This window comes from Magnolia sinica, chromosome 1, assembly GCF_029962835.1.
Source record: "Magnolia sinica isolate HGM2019 chromosome 1, MsV1, whole genome shotgun sequence".
Lineage (NCBI taxonomy): Eukaryota > Viridiplantae > Streptophyta > Magnoliopsida > Magnoliales > Magnoliaceae > Magnolia > Magnolia sinica.
Genome location: NC_080573.1, coordinates 13,883,038 through 13,903,480, shown reverse-complemented (window position 1 = coordinate 13,903,480; position 20,443 = coordinate 13,883,038). Strand labels below are relative to the sequence as shown.

At 40.5% G+C, this 20,443-nt stretch overlaps 1 protein-coding gene across 1 annotated transcript in view; it reads right to left on the bottom strand.

Annotated features, from left to right (window-relative positions):
* Positions 1–18,766, bottom strand: part of LOC131240500 (N6-adenosine-methyltransferase non-catalytic subunit MTB) — a 66,053-nt gene extending 47,287 nt beyond the window's left edge. The window contains exon 1 of the mRNA XM_058238776.1: positions 18,691–18,766. The gene's annotated coding sequence lies outside the window, so the exon portion shown is untranslated. The remainder of the gene's footprint in view (positions 1–18,690) is intronic.
* Positions 18,767–20,443: the final 1,677 nt, after the last annotated feature.

Sequence of the window (20,443 nt, the reverse complement as noted above, 5' to 3'; positions counted from 1 at the left end):
CCATTGGATCGAAATAAGCCCGATTTGGTTATAACCTAAGTATACCTTGGCCCTGGGGCTAATTCCATCAGTTTTAAGCCTATATAAAGACCTTAAACCCTCTCTCACAAATTCCATACGAATTTCCCAAACCCTAGCTAAGAAAGAGAGGAAAAGAGAGAGAATGCTTCACAAGTGTATGGTCCCGTAATTTCATAGTTCGATCAACCTAATTGTTTAGGGAATATCTCATATCATTGAAAGGTTAAAATCTCCTATTTTTAAGGTTGTCATTTGGGTCTTTGTCAAAAAGAGTTATCATTTTAATTCATATCCAAATTAGTGATTAATAAATCTTTCAGTATGCCTATGGTCAAACGATTATCCCAGAAAGGTTTCCAAGTACTTAATATTGTATTTGTATGTTGCAGTTTCAATCATATGGCTAGCAGGTTATAAGAAAAGCATGCCTCGTTTTCATTAATTTCGAGAGGGAATGAAGAATCATAAATTCTAAGGTTTGAAGGGTTAATAATAGTAAGAAGGACACAGAAAAGGAGAGACGAAGAATGTCGTCTTCTCAATGTGGTATGAACCTTAAATCTATAATAGAATAAGAAAACTTAAAATATTGTACCATAATCCACCTCTAATACGAACTTACGGAGCCTTAAACTATGAAATTCAATCCTATTCAAGGGTTCTAATTCGATTGCATTGAAATCTACTTAAAATAGAAAAATATATAAAAATTAATCTAATCATAGGATGATTCCTAATATTATTAGACATAAACATTCTTATCTTTGTATGAGATTTTATTATTATTTTATTATTATTTTTATAACACAATTTTGGGACCCACTAAAGGAATGGTCGGGGTCACTGCCACTATGCCCCACGTCCAATTTACTTAGAGACTGTTTGGGAGTGTGGGTTCGGAACCTCCAGGATTTGAAATCCTCCTTGGGCTGAAATTGGAAGTGGCATGTTTGGAAGAAGTGTGAGATGGGAATGAAATTAACTTTGTAGGCTTTGGAAAATGATGTCTTGTGTTGGAAAGTGTGAGACGGGATTACCAATCCCATGGATGATGGATTTTTGCTTCATCCAAGTTCAATTCCAGTGCAATTTAAAAGTAGATCATGGGATTTATTTATTATTATTATTTTTTATTTTTTTTGCAAACATTCCAAGCATAGTATTAAAAAACATGGGTTACACCCAATCCAGGCAATACCTTACACATGCATTTATTGTTACCTTTACAATTCCATCCATCTTAATCCCACCCAATGCCCCAGTGTGTTTGTCACGCTGGAGTGTGAATAAAATTTAATCCAAAAGTACCTATGCATGATATATTTACAGGGGTTTGAATTTAATTACTAAATCAACCTTAATATCTTCAATTAGTGAGATATGTAATTTTTGACACAATGCCTGTGATAAGCCCGCTGAAGTATATGCTTTGCCTGAAAATGATGAAATTCCAAGTCTCGGATGGGCCACAAGCACAAGATCATGTTTGAGTGACTAACCAACGATTTTTTAATTGTTGATTTACATGGACAATTGTAACACTCCGACTTTTCAGGACCCGAGTATATGACCCGTATCCCAAAAACCCAAGTGTTAACCTTAAAGGATGGTTAAAATCGAGTGTACATTTTTTTTTCTTTCATCATCAAAGTAAGCAGATGAGCGTGGTATGGACAAACCGACATAAAGGAAAATTTCATTATCATTCAAATATACAAGAAGCTGCCCATAATGACTTATATAAACCAATATCTCCAAAATTAACAAATATAAAAATTACATTATTCAATACATGAGAAATAGTAGAATGCAAGTAAATTTGAGCCGCAAAACCCTTCAGCTTCTCAAGGTAGATTCAATCATGCAACCCTGGCACTTGCACCCGGCTCCTCATCAGCTCAAACCTGAAAATCACTTAAGCCACCTATGCTACCTGTACGGTTATATTTATTTGACGGATGAGTGGCCAACTTAGTGTGAATTCCCCTCAAGATTACACACCACCTCATTAGGTAAGCATAGTTATAAAGCAAAATATACAAAACAGTACATGATGCAGGTCATATTAGATGCATGGATGCGTGAATGCAATCATCGCCCCGGGATGCTCATTCGTGCAGATAGTGGGCTCGTCACCCATGCAATCATCGAACCTGCGAAAAATCATCCAGTCGGAACAATACGTACATCATGTACGATAGCAATAGATGCCGGTCTGTGCCATGTGTGCATGATTAGCCAAACCATTATCAATTCATTTACAACCAGCAGGTTTAATAAGCTTAAAGGTCATTACGAGGAGCTTAGAGCCCAGCGTAGGCCGACAGCTCGGGTATAAGTCACATACCGCCATCACCAGCTCATGAGACTACTATCTTAGGATGTTTAATGGAAACCCGTCGACTAGTGGCCATCATATTAAGTTTATGGGGCTTACCATCGCATGGTTGCATGGTATAAAACATCAAACCCATATAGAAAAAATACCGAAACAAAGTCACAAAGGGCGATATCAAACAAGCCACATAGGGCAATTATCAAAATAGGCCGCATATGGCGAGTATCAAAACCATGCGATAAAAAACCATCCTTGAAAACCATTGGACACAACAACCCTGGACGGTAGGTCCACATCAATAGTCAATTTAACCCACCATTCAATAACCACTAAGCCGAAGGTCCATTACAATCACAACCAGTCGGGTTACATCCCAAGTATGGGTGTACATTTATAGATGGAGGTTTCCCATTAATGTACCAGTTTAAATCCCAGAAGCAATCCACAAGTAATCCAATAGCATGAATAAATATGCACGATAATATTTTGCATATAATATAGCAATTTAATTCCAACAATTAACACATATGACTATGAAATGGAGATATCAATTATAAATTGAAATAAAAACTATAACTTAAGCTAATGGGAAAATGGAAAGCTTAAGTGGAAGAATCATCACCTTATACTTTGAATCACCTTATAGTGCTTGCACCCTTAAAATTGTATCCCACCACAAATCATGAATTTGTATAATTAGATCCAAGTTCTATGCACTACCTAGGTTTAAGATTATGGCCTAGGGTTTGAATTATGTATCTTAGAGTTTTTAATGTAAAATTAGGATTTTCACTATAAGGTTTAGTCTTAAATTTAGATTCTAGGATTGATTATGGAATTTGATCTCTATTTTATGTGACCACTAATGATATTATTAATGGCGTTAATAAATGAATAAAATTAATCCAACAAGTTGGTTATTAATTCTAAGAATATTAACAATAGCTACTATTATATCGAATTATCCAACAACCCACGAATAATGATACTAATAGTGTCCCATAATCATAACTTAACGGTAGAAGGAACCTATAGCAATATCCTGGAGAATAGGCTTTATCAATGTGTACTATTAGGATCATAACTTATGGTTTAGGCTGCTTAGGTTCAGGGTTTCATCAATCTAATCTTAGGCTTTGGCTTAGAGTTTGAAATCAAATTCCTATAATTAATTTAAAATCATATCAACGGTGGAGTAATGATAAATATTAATCATCGGTTAATACTATCAATACTGATTTAAAATAATTAATCTACTAATGATAACATAATGCTAATTGTCAATAGCTAGTTTTCTTAATCACTGATACTAGCAAAAATCAACCCATTAATGGTTAACCACAATTAGGTGGGCTTTAGGGATTTACCCAGCTCATGAACTTGGGCTCAAACCTATGTAAATTGGGCCCAAACTGAGGCTAGGCCAGGTCCAATGTTTAGTACCTAGGAGTGGGCCCAGCCACAATGCAAGTTGTAGAGAGGCTTAGCTGGGCCGTTCTCTGGCCCAGCTCATTGTTGCAAATGGGCACCCAACTGCATGGTCCCAAGGGCTGGCCTACTACAAAGGCTGGCCCATTACAAGATTTCAAGGGCTGGGCCATGCGCCTGCGTGATACGGGCCACTGAGATTTGCATCAAGCGGCCCATCTGCACAAGTGCAGCGTGTAGCCCACCAGATCTTAGATAAAGTGAGGCCCAACTGTTCCAAACAGGGTGCAGCCCACTACTTCATGTGGTGAGGCCCACCTGTTCGAAACAGGGTGCGGCTCACTGCATATTGCCCGACTTCTCCCCCGATTTTGGGCTGATTTCGCCCCGAATGACAGTCCTTCTGAGGGACTGTTTTCAGTCCGATGCACACCCAGATAGAGATCTGTTTCTAGTCTGAATGAGGGCTCTGTAGGTGGGACGTTTTCATCCCAACCCAAGGCCTGATGAAGGCTGATTTCAGACCTTTTACACGGTCTGATGAAAGCCTGATTTCAGCTTCTCACACAGCCTAATGAGGGCTTGATTTCAGCCTACCTTTCGGCCTGAACGACGGCCGTTCTCAGCCCAAATCATGGCCTGATCTGAGGCTGATTCCGGCCCAAATCATGGCCTGATGACGGCCCAGATTTGAGGCTGTTTTCAGCCCAGACGTGCGGCTGTTTTCAGCCAGCCTTCAAGCTGGATTTTCAGCTGTATTCGTGCAACAGCTGAATGTTGTTCTCGTGGCCCACTGCAATGCATGGTGAGGCCCATTTCGAACTGTCTAAAAGCCCAGTTCCCGGTCCAGCAGAAGTATCGGTATTCAGCCCAGCAGCTTAGCCCATCAGAGGGGCTGCTCTCAGACTTTTTCGGCCCTGGAAATGGCTCGGTCTGGTGGCTGAAACTTAGCAGAATAACGACCAGCAGTGGCCCTGATCAAGAGAGCCAATCAGCCTAAGCTTAACTGGAATTAAATGGACAGATGAAAGGGGTGTACTCAGGGTTACCTGGACTCTTCCTTCTTCCTCATTCTTCCTTCCTCATTCTTCTTTCTCTGCTGGAAGTCCAATAGTAGCAACCAAATAACCATGCTTAGCTCGTGAGTCAGAGCAACTCATCCCAGCCAACCCCACAGCAACTGCTCAGTCCGTTTTGGTGGTGCGGTTCAGATTCGAACGAGGAAGAAGGCTGTGGTTGTTAATGGCAGACTCGAATGTGGAGTTTCTTGCTCCAATCCGGACCTTAGGGACGGTCCGTTTGGACCCATGAAAGCTTGTAAACAAGCTTCACTGAAGATTGGTGGAGGGTAGGCCGGTGGGTTCAAAGGTAAAATGGAAACAACCGTTCTCTCTCCTTCTCTTTCTTTTAAGCAAAAAGACCTAGCTTATAGGGCCAGGATTGTTTTGAGTTGGTCGGTCAGGATTGGTGGATTCGACCTCACGCAGATTGCCAACGTGGAGTGAAAGCAGTTTCCATTTTTGGCAAGATTGTGTTTTTGGGACTGTTTTGCGCCGGTTCTCGTGTGCACACCCGTGTGTAACGTTAGGTGACCCAGCTATGGTTTTGGTCGTCACTTCCCACTCAACGAGATGGACAAATCAGATCGGTCTTCCGATCACATGTGGTGGGCCACCGATCAAAACAGGGGGAGCCTGTCCGTCCATTGTCTCAAACTGAAGAGAGAGAGAGAGAGAGAGAGAGAGAGAGAGAGAGAGAGAGAGAGAGAGAGAGAGAGAGAGAGAGCCTCTCTTTTTATGGAAAGGGCAGGTGTAACGTCTCGGAAAAATCTGTACAAAGGCCCAAATATCACCTCAGGCAGAAATCACTAAGGATCGAATTTTGTAGAAATTAGGTGAAAATTAATTAAGTACTAAACTAAATAAATCGGAGAGTTAGCTCGAACCACTTTCTATACGAACTGCAAAACCCAAAACTATTAGAATCGCTAATCCAATATTACCTAGAAACCTAAGATCAGTCTCAGAACCCAGTTGCTCTCGGGAGCACATTGAAACTCCGTATCAGGCCTGGACCGTGCGTCGAAAGTCCGATGATTGCAAAACTATAAGGTTATGACCACCTTACTGGGCTTGATAACCATCGCGGGAATCGAGTCCAAATAGTATCCAGAAACGCATAACTTGAGCCTAGAGCGAAGCGTGTGAGAAACGCGAATATCTTCAGAAAATGAACTCAAACTTAAGTGAATTGGGCCGTTCACTTGCAGGCCAAATTTAAGGTTTCAGACCGTCAGATTCTAACCCAACTACACCCTTGGATCAGGAAAATTTCCCTACACCTATTGGTATACTTGTGGCCCTGATCGAGTGACGATGACCGTTGAACTGAAACAAGTCTTCCACGATCGATTCACTTTTCTGATCAGACCGAAACCTTAACCTGGTGTAGATCTATTGTTAAGGAACTTTCTCCAGACCGTATGTAAGCAATGGACCTCCAGATGAGTTGGCCCAAAACAGCTGCCTTTTAGCTATAACCTAAGTATACCATGGCCCTAAGGCCATTGACATCAGTTCTGGGCTTATATAATGCCCTTAACCCACCCCTCTCTCATTCCATATGATTTTCCCTAACCCTAGGAGAGAGAAAAGAGAAAAGGGGAGGAAAGAGTGAGGAAAAGAGAGTGAGATAGGGAGATCGTTGTTGGGATCCTTTCCCACGACTCCACACGTCGAATCGCCACCCCACCGTCACTACACCGTCGATTCTGATTTCATTTTTTGGATAAGAAATCCTAACCCTAATCTGTTTTAGGAATCCAAATAGAGAAATCGGTGAAATAATTAACCTATTTAAATGTTTAGGTAGCCGTTGTGCCATAGACAAAGATGTGGTGTACGAACCGAGTTTGTAACGTGCGTACCGACGAAGGGTGCGAATTATAAATGTTTAGGTTATGGTTTTCAAGGCTTTCAATGTCAGCAATGATTTATGTCTGACTTGATTACTGCCATATGATCTTAGTTATGACGTTTTTGATATGTCATGTATGTGTAAACTAAGTTGTATACTAAAATGCATTACATGTGTTTGTTGAAATGTTTGAATGAATAGGAAATTATGATTTATGCTTCCCATGACTATTAATCTAGAATTTATGTTTGTTATACGTATGACAACTCCTTTGTGAAAGGATTTGCCATAATATGTGTTATAACTAATTTATTACATGTATGTTGAGATGTGTAGTCTAAGTGTTTGATAAAATGTCTGAATGAGAAATTACTTGTTGAAATGTATTTAATGAGGGTGTTGAAATAGGATTCTCTATTACCTTATATATAGTTACAGTTTCTTTCATGTAATCTATCTTCCTATTATGTGATTTATGGATGAAATGTCTATGTATGATAACATGTGCAACATGGTAGTTAAAATGCCTGAATGAGAATTGTATTTGAATTGGTTGTTAAATGCTGTTTGACTATTACATATGATGCCTACTGTATTTGAGAATGATTGAGACTACTACGTAGTCCACGCAATCAGTAACAATTCCCTATCGAGTGGCCAAACTAACCTCACCACAATGGTACGTTCGATGAATCCGAGTCGTACGGTGATTATCGGTAGTGGTTAGGCCACGAGGAGTGCGTATGTGCTCCATGTCGATTAATTTAGCATGCGTTCGTACCAATCGAACTTGTCAAGTAACCCGATTGGCCTAATGTGTTTTTACCATGTATGGACGCTACTGCTTGAATCTAAGGTACCACTTACCAATGTAAAGCCCGTTTAACCTTGGTACTATGATCCGCTAAGACTCATGAGCCGAGCATGGTGGTATGGGACATCGTGGTCGAACTATCGGCTTACGCTGGGGTGACGAGCCTTCCCGTAATAACCAGTGAGCAACCCAAACTCATGAGCCGAATATAGTGGTATGAGACACTGTATTTGAGCTGTCGGCCTACGATCAGGTGACGAGCTTCTCGTAGTGACCTCGAGTATAAAATAGGCCTATGCTAAGGTGACGAGCCTTCCATAGTGACCTCGAGTGAAAACTCGCGAACTTGCCTATCCACTTCTTTTCAAATCAGGGGTGATGTTGCCCTATAACTTGCCTATCGTATGTGATTAACTAGGATTGACGACCCTAGATGGATCATTATTTGGGTAAATGATAAAAAGGGAGGTACTTTAGTTTGCCGAATTTGCTATATGAATAAGCCTAATTAAGAACTCGGTTAGCACGTGCATGCACCGCATTGCATGTGCTTTGGCAATGAAGGTATAGTGGGAGTAGCATGTGCGACCGTGAAATGATATCGCTGAGGGAGTGCAGGCGAGGCCATGCATCATTATAGCATATCATTCCTGCATTAACAAGAGTACTTAGGACATGATTGTTGTACTGCTTTATCATTACTGCTTGACTGAATTGATAACATGTTAACCTTTGCCTTATAGTACCATTGAGTTGATCACTCACTCCCACTCTAGGACGGTGTTTTAAAACACCAACCAGACTCTTTTTTAGCTGTAGATGAAGGTGAGGCTTACGAGACGGAGCTAGACTTTTATGACGATGAGGAAGAGTTTTCCTATGTACAACTATCAGGCGGGTCTATGTAGACCATATACTGATTGATGGGATTACAGGGATTATATGATTTAGTCGGACTTTCACATTTTTGTATTTTGTAAATTTTGGATTAACGCATGTATATATTCAGCCTGGTAACATACTCATACTCTATACATTATGTACCTATCTCAGTCTTCCGCTTGCTTAACTTCATTCTCTCTGAATCATGATATGTTGTTTTAGTATGATCTCACTCATGTTTAATGCACTAATATGGACAACATTTAAACATCATTATCTATGTTGCATAAGTGATGAGTTAGAACTTGGGAGTTGAGCTTCTGCTCTACCCCTGATTTTTGGGGCGTTATAGCGGGTCAGCCTGCTTTGACTGGTTTGCTTGGACTGGTGCACAGCGAGTGCACCATTCCTAGTGCACGAGCAACACATGTGTGGGGCCCACCGTGATGTTTATGGGAAATCCACTCCGTTTATTTGGTTCTAGGGGGTCTAAATTGGTCCCCTGACTAAAGATTAAGCATGTCCAAGGTTTATGTGGGCCGTACAAGCTGATTCCTAGCCCTAACGGTGACTTCTCGTTGATCTAACAGACGAATCATCTCGAGATTGAACGTCAACAGTTAAAAGGTCCTAATGGGCCATTTGTAAGGCTTTCACCGTATATTACTAACCAATACGAATATTAATATAATTTTAATAATTTTTTGTGTCACTGTAACGTCTCGAAAAAATCCGTACAAAGACCCGATTACCACCTCAAGCACAAATCACTAAAGACCAAATCCTTTAGAAATTAGATGAAAATTAATTAAGTACTAAACTGAATTGCTCGGTGAATTAGCACGAATCACTTTCTATACGAACCGCAAGACCCAAAACCATTAGAATCATTAACCCAACATTACCTAGAAACCTAGGATCAATCTCAAAACCTAGTTACTCTCGGGAGCATCTTGAAACTCCGTATCAGACCTGCACCGCGCGTCGAAAGTCTAAATACCGTGAAACTATACGGTTATGACCGCCTTATTGGGCTTAACAACCATCTCAAAATCAAGTCCAAAGAGTATCCAGAAACGCACAACTTGAGCCCGAAGTGAAGTATGTGAGAAATGCAAATATATTTAGAGAATGAACTCAAACTTAAGTGAATTGAGTCATTCGCTTGCAGGCCAACTTTAATGTTTCAGACCATTAGATTCTGACTCAACTATACCCTTGGATCAGGGAAATTTCCCTACACATGTGAGTGTACTTGTAGCCCTGATCGAGTGACGATGGGTGTTGAATTGAAACTGGTCCTCCACGGTCGATCCACAAATCCGATTAGACCGAAATCTTAACTAGGCTTAGATCCATGGTCAGGGGACTTTCTTCGGATTGTATGTAGGAAATGGACCTCCAGATGAGCTCCGTTGGCTCGAAACAGCCACTCTTTGGCTATAACCTAAGTATACTATGGCCCTGGGGCCATTGACATCAGTTCTGAGCCTATATAAGGGCCTTAACCCACCCCTCTCTCATTCCATACGAATTTCCTAACCCTAGGAGAGAGAAGAGAGAAAAGAAAAGGAAAGAGTGAGGAGAAGAGAGAGAGAGAGAGAGAGAGAGAGAGTTGTTGGGATTCATTTCACCGCTCCACGTGCCGAATCATCCCTTCTGTATCACTACACCGTTGAATTCGAATCCATTTTTAGGTAAGGAATCCTGACCCTAATCTATTTTAGGGATCCAAATAGAGAAATTGATGAAATAACTAACCTATCTCAATGTGTAGGTACTCGTTATTCCATATTCGGGAACATAGGATTCAAACTGAGTTCGATACGAGTATACTAACGAAAGGTGCGAACTATAAACATTTAGATTATGGTTTTCAAGACTTTCAATGTCAGTAATGGTTTATGACTGACTTGATTGCTACCATATACCCTTAGATATGGTGCTTTCCATATATTATATGTGTATGAACTATGCTTATTAACTATGCATTCCATGTGTTTGTTGAAATGCTTGAATGAATATGAAATTTTGATTTGTGTTTGCCATGATTAGTAATTGAGAATACATGATCGTTGTATGTGTGACAACTCCTTTATGAAAGGATTTGCCATAATATGTGTTATATAACTAATTCATTACATGTATGTTTGAAATGTGTAGTCTAAGTGTTTGATAAAATATCTGAATGGGTGATTGTTTGATGAAATGCCTTTATTTAGGATGTTGAGATGAGATTCTCAACTACCTTAGCTATATGAATAGATTCCTTCATGTAATTTATATTCGATTACGTGATTCATGTATGAAATGCCTATATGCGATCACATGTGCTCCATGTGTTTGTTAAAATGCTCGAATGAGATTTATATGTGATTTGATTGTTAGATGTTGTTTGACTGTCACATTTGAATGCCTATTGCAACTGAGTATGATTGGGACTACTACGTAGTCCAGGCAATCGGTAATGATTCTCGAATCAGTGGCCTAACTAGTTTCGCCATAACGGATACGTTCGATGAATCCAAGTCGTATGATAATTATCGACAGTGGTTAGGCCACAAGGAGTGCGTACGCGCTTCATGTTAATTAATTTAGCGTGCGCTCGTACCAGTCGAGCTTGTCAAGTAACCCGATTGGCCAAATGTATATTTACCCTGTATGGACACTACTGCTTGAATCTAAGGTACCACCAACCCATGTAAAGCCCGTTTAAACCTTGGTACTATGATTCGCCAAGAATCATGAGCCGGGCATGGTGGTATGGGACACCGTGGTCGAGCTGTCGGCCTATACTGGGGTGACGAGTCTCTCCGTAGTGTCCGGTGAGCAAACCAAACTCGTGAGCCGAATATGATGGTATGAGACACTGTATTTGAGTTGTCGGCTTATGCTAAGGTGACGAGTCTTTCCCATAGTGACCTCGAGTATAAACTAGGCCTATGTCGAGGAGACGAGCCTCCCGTAGTGACTTGAACTTGCCTGTCCATTGTTTTTGAATCAGGGGTGACGTTGCCCTATGACTTGCCTATCGTATGTGATTAACTAAGATTGACGACCCTAGATGGATCATTATTTTGGTAAATGATATAAAGGGAGGCACCTTAGCTTCCCCAATCTGCTGTATGAATTGGTCTAATTAAGAACTTGACGAACACGACCATGTACCGCATTGCATGTGCCTTTGGCATAGGAGTTGAGCACAGTGGGAGTTTAGCATGCGCGACCGTGAGATGATGTCATAGAGGGATTGTAGGTTAGGGCATGCATCATTATCGCATATCATTCTTGCATTAACCAGAGTAGTTAGGACATGATTGTTGTACTGCTTTATCATTACTCCTTGAGTGAATTGATAACATGTTAACCTTTGCCTTATAGTTCCACTGAGTTGATCACTCACTCCCACTTTGGGACGGTGTTTTAAAACACCAACCAAACCCTTTTTTAGTTTCAGATGATGTTGAGGCCTATGAGGCGAAGCCTGACTTTTACGACGACGAGGAGGAGTTCTCCTACCTACAACTCTCTGGCGGGTCTATGTAGATCTGAAATTGCGTCACCGGGGCTACCGGGATATGGATTAGGTGACATTACACCTTATCATTTTGTATATTTTAGAACTATATATGTAATTATTCAGCCTAGTGACATGATCATACTCTGGGGTTCATATCCACTTATACACTTTATACATCTACCACAGTCTTCCGCTTGCTTAATTTAGTCGCCTCTGGAGTATGATATATTGATTTAGTATAATCTCATTCATGTTTAATACACTAATATGGACAACATTTAATCATCATTATCTATGTTGCATAAGTGATGCGTTGGAACTCGGGAGTTGAGCTTCTGCTCGACCCCCGATTTTCAGGACATTACAATCACTTATAATTACAATGTTTAAAATCTTATATACATATGTAAATAAAATTGTAAATATTTACATACTACTATATTCATGCTGTTGATCACATATTTATTAATTCATAATTTACAATATCATATTATACATACGAATGGATGAATTGAAGATTGTATGATATCATGTTTAATCAAAATTATATTTGTATTTAATAATGTTGTTAAATAATATACAATTCTATTAAAGTATCTAATGATTTTTATATACATACTTATGAAAGATATTTAGTACTACATTGATATTTATAATTTGGTTTTATGTTGTGAATTCATTATTCATTATGTTCATTTAATATAATATTATTTTCATAATATCTTATATATATTAAATACATACATACCACTCCATTACAATGCATTTTCATACGTTATTTATTTGATAAATAAATTATCAAGATACATCCATACTCTTTTGATCTATGTTTGTGTAAAACTTATAATATAACAAATAAAAATATACCTGTATACACTTATGAAATATTACTGGATGATTTGATTCTCTTATTGAAGTGATTGGATCCTAAAATAGACGTCTCTTGACTATTTTGAAAATCAATCGAATGGATGACTTAATGTACGAATGAATGTTATACAAGACAGTTGAGATGAATGGATCGAGGATTTCTGGGTGTCGGTGTGTATGGATGACTACGTGTGTTTCTACACACGTGGAAACAAATTTAGACTTCCCTGGTGACACCCGAGTACGCAAAAGTACGGGGTGTTACAACAATGTTTGGACGGTGCTGATTTACATGAACAACATTTGGATAGTGCTGGACAATGTTTGGATGGTGCTAATTTACATGGACAATGTTTGGACGGTGCTGATCATCATTAGTGGGTCGTGTGCCCAATAGAATAACAACGTATAGTGACACATGTTACACCTGCAACTATTGAAATGTTTTTTTGGTGTAATCCAAGCTCTCACAGTGGGTTTCAAAGAGGGATTTGAAACTCCTTGTCACTTTACGCTGCTTACAACCAGGGGATTTGAAATCCCCTCCAATCCACGGTGCCAGATGACCTTAGGGGAGGCCCCACACATGCACAACCCAAACAGGCCGGCGGTGGCTGTGCGGGCCACTGCCCTCCAGCAGCGTGGAACCGCGGCTGCGGCGGGGTCACCCATCTGTGTGAAGGGCTGGGGCGGCGGCGGTGCGCGGATTCGACTGTGGCCGCGCAGGCTACTGTCCTCCGGTCGACGCCACACTGCGGATGCGGTGGTGGCCATGCGGGCTGCTGCCCTTCCTGGCAGGGTGCCGCGGAATGGGCGTGACCACACTGGTTTTAGTGAGGGAATGGGGGTGGCGGCAGCCATGGTGGTGGTGAGAAGATGATGGTAGTGATGAAGATGATGGTGTTGTTGGCCCTACTGCTGCAGTAATGGCTGCAATGGTGACCCCATAGATGGGTGTTGGTGGAGCTGGTGGCGGTGAAGATGGGTTGGAGATGGTGTTGCTGGCCCTGTTACCGCAGCAATGGCTGCAATGGTGGCCCCATAGATGGGTGTTGGTGCTGCCTGGGACAATGGTGGCCCGAAAATGATGTATCGATTACATCTACACCATTCATCCATCCTCCAAGATCATTTTAAAGTATTAGGTGTGCTTGGCCATGGAATTAAATGGTATTAAGTTTCATTAGGTGGGATTAACATTATGACTGTACAAGGATTGCATGTGTGGAAATTCTATGGTATTGTAGCCATCCGATCCATATATATATATATATATATATATATATATATATATATATATATAATTATTTGCTACTCAAAAACACTGGATTATGCAAAAATCATGTTTGGTGGGCCATGGAATTGTAAATAATGGACCAAATCAAAAATGGACTTTGTCCACTTGTACACATATGTAACTAGATTGTCTTGTGTAAACGGTGGATGCGAATGGATGACATGGATAAACTCATGCATCAATGTGGGGCCTTAAAATCCATGGAAATCCCACATGGGACCACATGCAATTTCCATGGGACTAAATGAAATTCCATCCAACCCAATCCCAACCTCTCCAAATGCTAGATGGATATTGCACGGTACCAAATGCAATTTTATCCCATAAAAATTACTCACCACTCTTCCTCTTTCATATTCCTAGCCATCTTTGACTGTTCAAAGGCCAAATTTTGGACTTTAAAAGGAACCTCAAAGGAAGATAGCGGTTAGATCTAAGTCAACGGTAGTCCATTTGGGAAAAATTTTATTAGTTCATGCTGGATTTAGATTTTTCTAAATCTATTTTTCACCATTTTCCTAAATTCGACTTCGTTTTGCCCATCCCATGATTGAGGTGGGCCAGATAAAGGTCCGATCGAAAGCGAAAATGATCTGGGCCGTTAGAACTTAAAACAGACGTATCTCCTAAACTGAAATGAATTATCGGACGTACTATATATGATTTTGGGTAGGACAAGCTACTTTAGTTACCTAATCTAATTACGCTTGATTGAGATACCTGATTTGTGAGTTCTCGCCTAAGAACAGGCCGAAACACCTCTTAATGTTTCCAAGACCTTGACTCTACCCTCATCGTGACTATTCTTTCTTAATTTAACATTTTCCAAGATCAATTTCCTAAGCTAAAGTCAGATGATTCAAGATGGCTACGGGTTTGGTCCTAGAGTTTTAATGTCGCTAAGTCTTAGCGCTCCCATCTATGTCAGCGGATGCATTGTGGTGAGTCCAGTTTCTGAGTTTTGAATTTCAAAGCATAATAAACAAGGGAGTTTAGTCTCAAGGTTCATTGTTCCTGATTTAATGGATTTCTTACACTGTCGGATACTCCTAAAATTTAGGAAGATCCCCCACAGGTCTAACCTTTAATCCTAAGTGTCACAACCATAGTTATTGTGCTTTGTACAATCCACATTCCCAGGGTCCTGGTTATCTCAATACTTCACTTTGATACCAACTTGTAACACCCTGAAAATCGGCACTCGAGTACAAAGACTCCTATCCCGAGTTCCCGGGTGTTAACCTAATGAGAATGCACATGTGATCTCGTTTAGATTTACATTCATTCAAATCAGAGTAACGCAATTCACTTAGTGTATCCAAAGCGAGGTAGAGATAGTGAAAGATTTAGAAATATAGAGCAAAGAGTCAAAAATACAATTCCAGTAGTGATGATAGCCCAAAATGGAATTATACAAGCCACAATATACATACCCAAGATGATTAAAGTATAAAGCTTTCAGTTTACGCCCAATTCTTCAAAACATAACGGCGTTGGCACAACTCGATATAAGCTTACATGTCTGGGGTCCCACTAGTACCTGCATCAATGATATGCCTAGTTGGTGTTTTAAAACACCGTCTCAGGTGGGAGTGAGTAGCTAACTCAGTGGTTCCATTAGTTCTAAATTACACATGTTCTCGATACAATCAGTGCAGTTAATGATAAACAATAAATCAAACAATTCCTAAATACTCTTGTTAAATGTGTATATGAAGATATGACATGATACATGTCCTTTCCAAACAACATTCCCTCACACACGACTCTGACCACCTGGTTCGTAAATGACAACACTCCCTTAAATGTGCGACTTCAACGCCTGTTTCGCCACATTCTAACTAATGCAATGCAGTGCATAATCACGTTAGCCGAAAAATTATAAAGTTCAGTTCATCCAGCATGTTGGCGAAGCTAGGATACCGACGTTATATCACGACTCCTTCAAGATCACGTGGCTCGTTGCCACATGTAGTGACTCCTTACTAGTGTCCCTTGATCCAAATTTAGGTATCACCCATTTATCTCACAAATCAACAATTCCAAGGGTACAATATGATACCTAAATGTATAAGGATCAACCCGGTATGGGCATTCACCCAAACCGAATATGATCACTCAATTCTAAGGTTATAACAGCCCACAACACGGTGTCCCGGCCGACTGGAGCGCTATTTTTTAAGGGGGTTTGGATCAGACGGCTCACCCCGACCCACGCTCGAACCACAACCAGGATGAATAGTGGCTAAGGCATTATAGAGGTGTGAGCTTATCATATAAAACCAAATTACCACAAGGAAAGGGCTCGTCACCCAATTCCATTCACGCTTGTGTCGTTCGAACGGTACTCTAGTACGTAACCATCGGCCGAGTAATTTGACGGAAGCTGTTTGAACAATGGTCTATCACCTCCATCAGTGCTCACTGGTCACTATGGGGAGGCTCGTCACCTCAGCATAGGCCGACAACTCAGACACAATGTCCCATACCATCATGCCCAGCTCATGAGTCTTAGGGGAATCGTATCGCATAAATGGTTATGAATGGATACATCTATTGGAAATGGGGTATCGTAGATTCCATTTAGTTGTGTCATACATTGTGAATATACATGATCAGTAAGTTAGTGGACTAATTTGATTGACCTGGGAGAACCACGACACAACCGGCATTAAGTAAAAGCAACTCGTATAGTCCAGCTACTGTCGGTCGTCCGTGTTCACCCGGGTCGATTAAACAAGCTTAGGGTGGCCAGCCTAACTAGGGTTACCCCTTGGTTTGGGCGATTTACCGACTGACCCAACATCTTAACAATCTTAAGTATTTCTATGGATTAAACTCTATATCATACAATTATAACATAAACTTTACTACACAACCACTTAGGCATTTCATCGAACATGTGCACATCCATAGAGTCTTACACTCAGTAAAGCATTAAATCAAACGTGTGGGTATGCATAAAGTAATACAATCACTTGGGCAATAAATCAAGCATGTGAACATCGACAAAGCAACACATTCTATCACTTAGACATTTCATCGAATATGTGAGAATCCATCCAACCAATAATATATAATACAATCAAATATGACATATGAATATGCTAGCTATTACAACACATTTAAGATAAGAAACCATTAACTGAGATCTTCAAGGGTCGATAAATGATAATCTAGAGATAATGATCCGTACCTTTGTAATGATTTGTCCAACTCAAAGCGCTTTTAGGATTAGGGTTATACAGAAAATCTACTAAAGCCTAAACAATCACATAAACCATTGTAAAGACTAAAAAACCTAACCCAAAAGACTATATTAGAGAGTAGATTCTATTTCTTACCTCCAATCACCATCTAGAGAACTCTATAAAGGATATGAGAGTGACAATGTGGCTATAGAGAGGGATGAGAGACTGAATGTGCACAAACCCTCACTCTTCCAAGCTTCCTCTCTTCTCTCTCTCTTTGTTTCTCCTGTTTATCTTCTCCCTTACCCAAGCTAGGGTATGAAATTTGTATGGGAGAAGGGGGTGCCCAAATGAGGCCCTTATATAGTGCCAGTGTAAATGGCCCTAAGGGCTGGGTTTTTACTATACTGGCCCTATAAGAGGGTTTTTCTAACCTCTAGGGCCCACTATGGGATATACATATTGATATACACTATAGGATAGTTAGCCCTAATGATGTTTTACCTATAGATATGATTAGCCCGCTATTTGGATGCGCTGATCGACGAGTATGATCAGAAGTCTGTTCAACGGTCACCGATGGTTGATCGGGGCCACGGTTTACGGAGATGTGTGGGAAAATATCCTTATTATATATGTGAAGTTTGGTCCTAAACCGATGGTCCAAAATCCTCAACTTTGCGTAAGAGTGGACGACCCACTTCATTTAAGTTTCAACTTCTTCCTTTATGGTATTTGCACTTCTCATGCACTCGTCCCTTGGCACAAGTTGAGTGGTTTTGGACACTACCCTGGTCCGACTCCAGTGATGGACGTCGAGCCCAGTAAGACGGACATTATTCTATAGTTTTGGAACTAGTGGCCCACTAACGAGCGGTTTAGAGCTCGTTTGGATAATTAAGGTATTTTTAGAATGAATTAGGTAGCAATATTTCTTGTGCGCGATGATTAGGGTTTGGATTAACTATGTTTATAGTGTGGTTTATTCGTAATTAGTGGAAATGGTGATTCGGTCTTAATAAACCTAAATCGTCAGTTGTTAGGCTAAATGAGTAACTGGATTGATTTGGTTTGTTAATTAAGATCTGACCCCCACTCTTCTTGGCTTTGGATAGATATTTGTTTAGTTATGGTTGCCTCGATTAGTCAGTGATAGATCGGTTAGATTTAGACCGTATGTGAGCAAATCGTGTGGATAAACTTGGTATTTAAGTGATCGGCTGGATTCGTTGGCTTCCTACGGTTGTTTAATCAGATTAGTGTGGGTTTTTTTTATTGGTACTACTTGCGTATAGGCTAACATCAAGTGTTAATGGTCAGTAAGTGACAATATAAGTCAATTAAAATGAAAATTTTCAAGAATTTTTAAAAATCCAAAATAATGAAAATCTAGGACATTACATATTTTCATACCTGCTGAATATGAGAATCAGGAGATTTGGGCGGCCAAAGCAATTAAACAGTTTCTATCGATCATCATTGTTTTGTGTGTAGAGAGAGAGAGAGAGAGAGAGAGAGAGAGAGAGAGAGAGAGATTCGCGATAATATCCCAAGAAAACCCTTCGACTTTGATAATATCTCGAGAAATGTCCTGGAACGAGATATTTTCACTCGTGCTACGGTAGACACTCGTGCCACTAGCATGACATGTGATACTGAGAGTCAAATGCGAATTGTTCGTCGAGTAGTACATATTGTGTATATTCCATGTCCCAAAACTGGGGCCATTATGAGGGACACAAATTTTCTGTGGGCCCTACCATGATGATGTATTTGTCTTATCCACATCGTCCATCCATTTTTTCAGCTCATTTTAAGGTATGATCTCAAAAATGAGCCAGATCCAAATCTCATGTGGACCACACTACAAGAAACACTGGTGATTGAATGTCTACCATTAAAAACTTTCTAGGGTGTACTGTAATGTTTAGTTTCCATCTAACTTATTGATTAGGTCACACCGACCTGGATGAAGGGAACAGATAAATATAAACTTGATCCAAAAACTTTTTTGGCCCCACGAGGTTTCTAATGGTGACCATTTAATCACCACTGTTTCCTGAGGCGTGTCACCTGAGATTTGGATCTTGTCTCATTTTGGGCTTATGCCGTAAAATAAGCTAGAAACATGGATGGACAGCATGGATAAAACACTTGCATCATGGTGGAGCCCACAGAGCTTTTCTTGCATAGGTAGGTAGCGGAGGGTCACCACCGAATCTGAGTCAGATTAGGACTACCATGTGTGGATAAAGTGAGACCGTAAGGCAGGGGTAACGTCATGATAGGTGAGGCCCTGACTAAGGGGCCACATAAATGTATGTGTCACATATCCATGCCGTCCATCTATTTTTTCAGCTCATTTTAGGATGTCATTCCAAAAATGAATCAGATCGCAATCTCAGGTGGACAACAATACTGGAAGAAAGTGTCGATCACCCATCATAAAAAATTCTAAGGGCTCACTGTAATTTTTATCTCCCATCCAACCTGTTGATAAGGTCACACATACCTGGACGAGCCCCCAGAAGTTTGTAACAGTGAAATTCTGCATCTTTTTTTAAATAATACCCTAAAATAAGCTGGTAAAACGGATGGACGGCATGGATATACCGCGTAAATGGACCCACAGGACCTCCCTACTAAACTGTTACCCCTCTCCCACCCGATCCACGCTCGCCTTAAACCATCGACAACACCTACTATCCGCAGCTCCTAAAACAACCAAGCTCTTTGGCCTACCATGTTTTATACATGAAATCCACTCCGTCCATCAGGTGATAACCCAGATATTAACCGTACGTGTAAAATATCAGCCCTAGAAAGAACACGATGAGTCATACCAACAGGGACAATGTAAAAATGCACCTGAAACCTCTTAAGTTCATGCCTTGCGGCTCATCGGAGTTTTGGATTAGTTTGATTTTTGCATCTTCCTCCCGTCATGGGAGACCCACCTGATGAACGGGTTTGATGAAAGACAGATACCATGGTAGCCCCACACAAAAACCAACGGTCGGCTACAGGTGTCGCAGGGGACTAAGGTTGGACATCAGGTCCAACACCGACGCGGATTGCCTAACGACCTTGCCACTGCCCACATCCGTGGTGGAGGACTCTGTGGAGCCCACAGTGGTGTTTATTTGTCATCCAACCTGTTCGTAAG